At 47.6% G+C, this 7,714-nt stretch overlaps 1 long non-coding RNA gene across 2 annotated transcripts; it reads left to right on the plus strand.

The window, feature by feature from the left end:
• The first annotated feature begins 692 nt into the window (after window positions 1-692).
• On the plus strand, window positions 693-6,437 carry LOC117197125 (uncharacterized). Of its 2 annotated transcripts, none has more exons than XR_004477640.2 (3): window positions 693-2,642; window positions 3,318-3,370; window positions 3,770-6,437. It is a non-coding gene; the product is annotated as an uncharacterized LOC117197125 (long non-coding RNA). The 2 variants fall into 2 exon arrangements; XR_007479672.1 differs by lacking the exon at window positions 693-2,642 and adding an exon at window positions 2,662-3,208.
• Window positions 6,438-7,714: the final 1,277 nt, after the last annotated feature.

Consider the following 7,714-nt stretch of genomic DNA (forward strand, 5'->3'; position numbering starts at 1 on the left):
GAGGAAAGTTCGGCTTCTGCAAAGGTGAAGAAAAGGAGGGATGCATTGAGAAACAAGGTTTGGGCGTTTGCCCTGATGGAGTGGTGTTACCGTCAAAGGGAGCAGCAGATGGCGTGCCTTGTGGGTCTGAGGGGCAGGATGGATGGGAGCCCCAGAAGCTGGGCCTGGGGGGTGGACCAGGGGCGCTGACGGGGGGATGGTCATTCATCGCCCAGGTGATGCTACCTCCTCTGGCAGGTGTGGCTGGTCTTCCAACCTCACTGGACGCTCCTGGCATCCCTGCCAGTGTGTGGAGCAGGTATGGTCACTCTCAGCTCATAGATGAGGAAATAACCACAGGGAAGTTTCTGTCACTTGCCGGAAGAGGCTAAGACAGCAAGAACTCAGGTCTTCCTGTTCTGGGGCCTGTGGTGGTCCTGGGAGCTGGTGAGGGCCACAGGCTGCTGTATTCTGAGCACAGGCCTGGGCGTGACTCAGTGGACACAGCGGGAAGCGAGGCCCAGTCGTGGCTCAGGGATGGACCCTGGTCCCTGGGAGGGATGCTTGCTGAGTTAGTTTGGTTATTTCAGGTGGTGGAGAGTGGAGACTGCGGCCAGTTGCTGCAGGTGATGGGGGTTTGGTGGAGGGACATCCAGAGACGGGGTTTTGGGGGAGGTGGGAGACGCTTCCTTAGGCCTCTTGGGGAACGGGAAGGTTGTTCAAGGTTGAGTGTTACCCTAGCGACCAGCTGTTCTCCCCTCAGAAATGGTGACTTCCCCCCATTGTGGTACTTCCGCTCTCTCCCTGCTGCTCTCCTGCTGCTTCAAACTCTCTTCTCTCTGCTGTCTCGTGACTCCTGCTTTCTGCAGCCTCTCTATTTCCTGTTACCATCTACTCCCTGTTGATCCTCTCGATGTGTGTTATATTCAGAAATCCTTAACAATAAAGACCGAGTTTGAGGATGGGCCTGGGGATGGGGTCCCAGTGCCTTCTCAGGCTGGTCTCTAGGTGGCTACTTTGGGGTAAGGCCTGACACCTGGTCCGGTAAGCCGAGGCCAAGGTGGCAGGGCGAGATGACGCAGAGCAGATGCCGGAGCTGCCCGTGGGCGGGGCAGGCCCTCAGAGCAGCACACCCCATACCTTGCAAAAGCAAAGCAGAGCCCTGTTCCAGGGGGATTTGAGAAGAACTCGGACACTAGGCAGATTTTCAGAAATTCCAGGATTTCCAGACGAGGGGAATGAGAGAAGATTTCATTTTCTCGAACTGAAATATTGGGCAGGGGTGTGGTGTCTGGAAAAACCCCCGAGACCACAGGTGGGTGAAATAGTGGACAGAGTTGGATGAGGTCAAGGAAGATGATGATAAGTACCAGAGGGTTGGGTTAACGGTCCATAAACCCCTCCTGCCTGGGGTCGGTCCTGATTCTGGACACTAAAGCCGGACTGGGCTCACGAGCTTCGGCAGTGGGAATAGGAGGGCTTGGGTCAGTGATGGACTTACCAAGGCCACAGTGGACAAGCGCAGATGGGCCCACATGCAGGAAACCACGAAAACGCCGTGTCTACGTGGAAAAGGGGAGACTTTACATAACACACACTGTTGGGACCTGTTCTCAAATGAAGAGAATTCTGTTCTCATTGGTAAACTCCTAAGTGCTAGCAAAAGCACCTAATCTGTGAACATTTTTTTTCCTTTTTTTTGGCCAAACCACGAGGCTTGCAGGATCTTAGTTCCCTGACCAGGGTTCGCACCTGGACCCCCAGCAGTGAAAGCACTGAGTTCTAACCACTGGATCGCCAGGGAATTCCCAACATATTTTTTAAATTTCATTTATTTTTTATTTTTAAAAAATTTTATTGAAATGTAGTTGATTTACAGTGTTGTGTTAATTTCTTCTGTACAGCAAAGTGATTCAGTTATACATATATATATATGTATACATTCTTTCCTATTATGGTTTATCACAGGATATTGAATATAGTTCCCCGTGCTACACACTAGGACCTTGTTGTCTATCCATTCTATGTATAATAGTTTACACCTGCTCATCCCAAACTCCCACTCCATCCCTCCCCCAACACCCTCCCCCATTGGCAACCACAAGTCTGTTCTCTATGTCTGTGAGTCTCTTTTTGGTTCGTAGATATGTTGATTTGTATCATATTTTAGATTCTACATATAAGCGATATCATATGGTATTTGTCTTCTCCTTTTGACTTAGCTTAGCATGACCATCTCTAGGTCCATCCATGTTGCTGCAAATGGCATTATTTCATTCTTTTTGATGGCTGAGTAATATTGTGAACATATTTCTAAGCAGATTCCTACCCAAGGGGTTAAACTAGGTGTCATGGTCAGAGGCACAGGATAGTGGTCTTAGGAGGGGGCGGCAGTGGGTGGTGAGTCCCCTGAGAACGTTCCACAGAGGCTAAAGGGTCACTGAACCTCTCCTGCTCAGGGGCTGCAAGCATTGGCTTGGGGTGGAGGTAGGGGTTGGACCCATGGGCTTTGGGGACCCTCCTCACTCTGATGCCATTTGGCTTCGAGGCCCTGGGTTCTGTCTTTGCCAGGTCTGCCGTGCAAAGGACCACCCCATCTCCTCCTTCCAGGAGCAGGAGGGCCCCTCAAAGCCAGTCCTGTTGACTTCCCTGCTGCCCCACAGGTAAATGGCAACTCATTCAGGATGCACAACTGTCCGAGTGAAACATAATTTGAAGCAAATACAAAGTGAATAGGGTATATGTGTATGTTATAGCTATTTCTCATAAAGCTTCTCGAGCCAAAGTGAACTAAAGTCAGAGCAAATGTGGGACTTCCCTGGTGGTCCAGCGGGTAAGACTCCATGCTCCCAGTGCAGGGGGCCAGGTTCGATCTCTGGTCGGGGAATTAGATCCCACATGCTGCAACTAAGAGTCTGCATGCTGCAACTAAAGATCCTGCATGCCGCAACGAAGATCCCGCGTGCCACAACTAAGACCCGGTGCAGCCAAAATACATATAATTAATAAATAAATATATAAATATTTTTAAAAAAGAAATGGCACATTAAAAAATATAAAGTCAGAGCAAGTGTATTCTTTTAAAGTCCCTTTCAGGGTGATGACCGATGTGGCCCTCTGTCTGGGGTATGAACACCTAATCCACCCCCAGAGAAAAGAAAAGGAAAGGAAAAAGAAAAACAAAGTCCTTTTGTCCTGCATTGGCCCTGCTCTGATTTTCCTGCACTGGGTTAGTTCTGTGTGTCCTGCCTGTTTTTCCTGTTAGACTATGGCTCTCTTAGCAGGATCCATGCCTTTTCATAATGGCTTCACTTTGCATTGTCTATCTCTTCACACAGATTGTGTCTTCCAGATCCGTGGTACCAGTGGACCCTCATACTTTTCGAGGGAGGTGAGTGGACATTATCATGACACACCCATTTGGTTGGTGAGGGGAGGTGAGATGCAAGAGAGTTTTCGAGTACTATAGTTGAGCTTTGAATCCTGGCTCTGTGGTCTTACTCAGGGTGTTTTATTTTTCCAAGCCTTGTTTTTTTCATCTATGAAAAGATAATATTTACCTCATAAAATTATGGTGGAGCTTGAGATAGTAGTTCTGTATGTAAGGCTTTTAGTACAGTACCTGTCACATAGCAAAAGCTAATGAATGTTGGGTCTTGGGTCTTGCTCCTGTGTGACCTAATTCATGATTATTTATTGAGCAGTTACTATGTGCTAAGCCTTGTGTTATGTGCTCTGACCTAGTTAGTCTTCACGAACTGTAAATATTTTTTTCCTTTCTATTTTATAGATGAGGAAATGGAGCCCCAGAGAGGTTAAGTTCTTAACTGAGGTCACCCCAGTGTTAAGTGACACGGCCAATACTTAAATCCACGTCTCGCTAACATTAATGATTGTGCTTGTTGCCATTATGCTAAATTGCCTCTCCTTAGGGCCTGAGCTGAGTTCTGGATTTAAAAGGAGGCAAGAATGATGTTTAGGATCTGCCCTAGTGACTTGGGCTAACTTTGCCACTCTGCTTTGCTCGTGAGCCACGCGAGACTGCAAAGGAAATATGAGTTATGGCTACAAGAGAGTCAGCGGACAAGCTCCCAAGGCCTTCTTGCCCCGAGATCTGTGGTCATTTCTGCCCTTAGCGAGTAAGCAGACTTCCACTGCCTGGGCTGCATCTGCACGCCTGGGGCTACCCACCTCCTGTGAAGCAAGTCGTCTGTTCCCGGTGTGGTTTCCGCTGCCTCAGCCAGACCCAGGTCCCCTGCGCCCAGAAGATGCTCAAGAAATGCCACCTACGGGTGAAAACCTGCGTGATGAAGGCTAAGCCCCGTATTTTATGTACATTGTATGTCGCTTTGAAGGGAAGATTTGAAGGGAAGCAAAAAAGAATTGCAGACCCTGACCAGAAGGGACTTTTGCAAAAGCATTTTGCTTAGAGGCCTGAAGGGGGCTGATATTAATAATATTGGCTACTTATTAGGTATTCTTCCCGATGCCTTCAGCATCTGTCCTTATTAAATCCTCCCAAAGCTGTGATTATAATGACCCTCTTTGAATACAGAGTGTGTTTTAATTACTGGTCATGGTATCAACTGTGATCTGTCCTTCCACCTGCAGCAGGACTCTCTCTCCCTCTCCAGGCCCCTCCTGTTGAGAACTCTGCCCTCTGAAATTACAATTCTTTCCCCCACTGGCAGTCTGAGGGTACAAGGTTCAGAAACTTGCGTTGCCCAAGATCACATAATGAATTTCACGGCAGAGTCAGCATTGAAATGCACGCCTGTCTAGATTTCCCCACCAGCACTCACTGCCGTATACTGTTTAATGAACTGAAACTTAAAGAGAACTGGATTTATTTTTAACTTACTGTTGCCTAGTGCGTCACTCTTGAGGAGTCTTTATGTCCCCTGTCTCCCACCCAAAGGAAGGCTGTCTTCACCAGGCCAGTCCCTCAGACTGAAGTGGGAGCTTCAAAGGAGCCATAGTTCGGGGTCTTTGGGAGGAGCTTGGGATCAAGGTTATATCTGACACAGAGTCAGCTCGCTACCCTGAAAACATGTGAATCGATAGTTTGCAAACATATTTCTGGCCACAAGCAAACAGGGGGAGAGTTGGGAAATTAAACTGGCACAGAAGCAAGTCAGATTTTGGGAACATGTAATTTTTAGGAGTCTGAACTTTGGGGTGGAAATATTTAAAGAATTGAGTGGACTTACTTTCAATTTCAGTGAGACGTTTGGCAGTACGTGAGCCAAACCCGAATTGGATTATTAATCCTGTATTCTCAATGTGTGGCTTTGTTCGCACGCGTCCTTAGCGTGGAATAGATATACAAAGAGTGCTTGTTGAATTGATGAAAAATGTAGCCTTGCCTGCTTAATTTTCTATTCTGCTAAAATATATATAACATAAAATTGATCATTTTAACCATTTTTAAGTATACAGTTCAGTGGTACTAAGTACATTCACTTTGTTGTGCAATCATCCGTCTCTAAAACTTTTCGTCTTCCCAAACTGAACCTCTGTCCCCATTAAACACTACCTCCCCATTCCTCTGTCCTCCCAGCCCCTGGCAGCCACCCTTCTACTTTCTGTCTCTATGGATTTGATGACCTCTAGGGACCTCATATCGGTGGGATAGTGTAGTATTTGTCCTTTTGTGATGGCTTATTTCACTGAGCATAATGTCCTTAAGGTTCATCCATGGTGTAGTGTGTGTCAGAACTTCCTTCCTTTTTTCAGGCTGAATCATATTCCACTGTATGAATACATCCCATTTGGTCTATTGATTCATCAGTGGATGGACACTCAGGTTGTTTCCGCTTTCTGCGAATAGTTTGGCTATCATCACTTCCAGCTTATGGCTCAGGCCCCTGCCAGTTCTTTGTTTTTCTTTTTTTGTTTGTTTGTTTTGTTTTTTGGATGCACCACGCGGCCTCTGGGATTCTCGTTCCCCAACCCAGGCCCTCGGCAGTGAGAACGAGGAGCCCTAACCACTGGACCACCAGGGAACTCCTAGGCTCCTGTTGTTTCTGTTCGAGCCCCTGCTTTCAGTTTTGTCTGCTTGCTTTCCCATGCTGCGTCATCTTTAGCACCGAGGGTTCGAATGCTTTCCAGTCTCCCAGCAGAGCACTTTGGGGTCCCCTTTTCAATATTGTATTGTGAAGCCAAACAAAAAATGATTGGAAAGATGTTTCTGACAATAAACTTGTGGCAAAGCTACCTTACTTCCTACTTCGAATCTTGCTATGAAATCGCCCACTTTTAATTCAATTTCAGCCCACGTCACGCCGTTGAGTTTCTGTTTGCTCGCCACTGCGTGATTTGGAGGGGAAGGATCCGCTTGGGCACGATGCTGGGCTCCTGGAGCTCCCGTGCCTTTTTGTGACATCCTGCACATGTTCGCTTGAGACTGGCAGCTGCCCTGCCACATCGCTCTGTCACTTCCTTCCCTGGATTTCAAACTGAGCTTCTAAAGCCCAGAGCAGCCGCATGGTTGAGGTCATTAAAAAAAAAAAAAAAAAAAAGCTCAGCACTTAAAGGATAGCTCAGTTCTATTTAACTCTCTCTAAAAAGGTTGGCTTTATTCAGGTCTCAACCAGAATGGCCCCTGAACCCTTCCATCTGGGTATCTTTCTGCGTTCGGTTTTCCGAGCCCCACGCGCTCAGTTTGGGGGGCTGGGGCGGGGGGAGGGGTGGCCCTGCCTCGTGCTTCATCACAGTAAAGTTATTCTGGGTCCCAAAAAGCCTCATAAATCTGTTCCCCAGATGGAAGTCTCCATAAAAGGTTCCTCTCTTTGCGTGAGTCTCAAATTTCCCTTCCACTTAAATTCAACAAATGAATAATCACATGGATGAGGTAAATAGCAATACCCCCCCCAAAAAAAAGTTTTTAAAAAAGCCAGCGCAGTTGTGAGTTCTGACCTCCCTTCTTAGTTTACGAGGAGCCACGTTTGTAGCAGGGTGACCTGCGATTCCACAGAAACGGAAGTCAAGGCCATTCACCAACACGCAGATTTAAGTAAGCAAATGTCACCAAGTGTCAACGTTTCAATTATTTATTTCTTAAAAGGAATTTCATAACACGAGTTTGAGTTTATTGGAGTCGTTTATAAGAGCTGAAGATTTAATTTTTCTTTTCTCCCGGTGAAGGTAGACCTGGAGGCCAAAGGCATGGTGACCACAGTGTGACCTTGTGAGTGAAGACAGTGACCTTGGTTGAAGAACAGGATTTGCGTGCTGGTCACAGGTCTCTGCCCTGGTGTGTTAGGACTGGTGGCCTGGTGCTATGGGACGCCATAGGACACTGACTCTGATACTTTGCAGGACGGCCAGCTTGGATGGACATCCTCTAAATTGCAAGCCTGGAAGGAGGCCACAGGCCTTCATTTCCCCCTCCCCACCTGGGCAGCTGGGGCTGGAGCTTCCCTCTGCCTGGCGCTGCTTCTTTCATCGTGGATATAAAAAAACAGGCAGAACTTTTTCTACCTGGTACACAAGTCTCTTGGCCTTTTATGATTTTTTTTTATTATAAAAGTACCACATGTTGATTGAAACAATTTTTTTTGTTTCGTTTTGTTTTTGTTTTTGTTTTTGCGGTACGCGGGCCTCTCACTGTTGTGGCCTCTCCCGCTGCGGAGCACAGGCTCCGGACGCGCAGGCTCAGCGGCCATGGCTCACGGGCCCAGCCGCTCCGCGGCATGTGGGATCTTCCCGGACCGGGGCACGAACCCGTGGGCCC

The sequence above is a fragment of the Orcinus orca genome, chromosome 10 (genome assembly GCF_937001465.1).
Source record: "Orcinus orca chromosome 10, mOrcOrc1.1, whole genome shotgun sequence".
NCBI classification, from domain to species: domain Eukaryota; kingdom Metazoa; phylum Chordata; class Mammalia; order Artiodactyla; family Delphinidae; genus Orcinus; species Orcinus orca.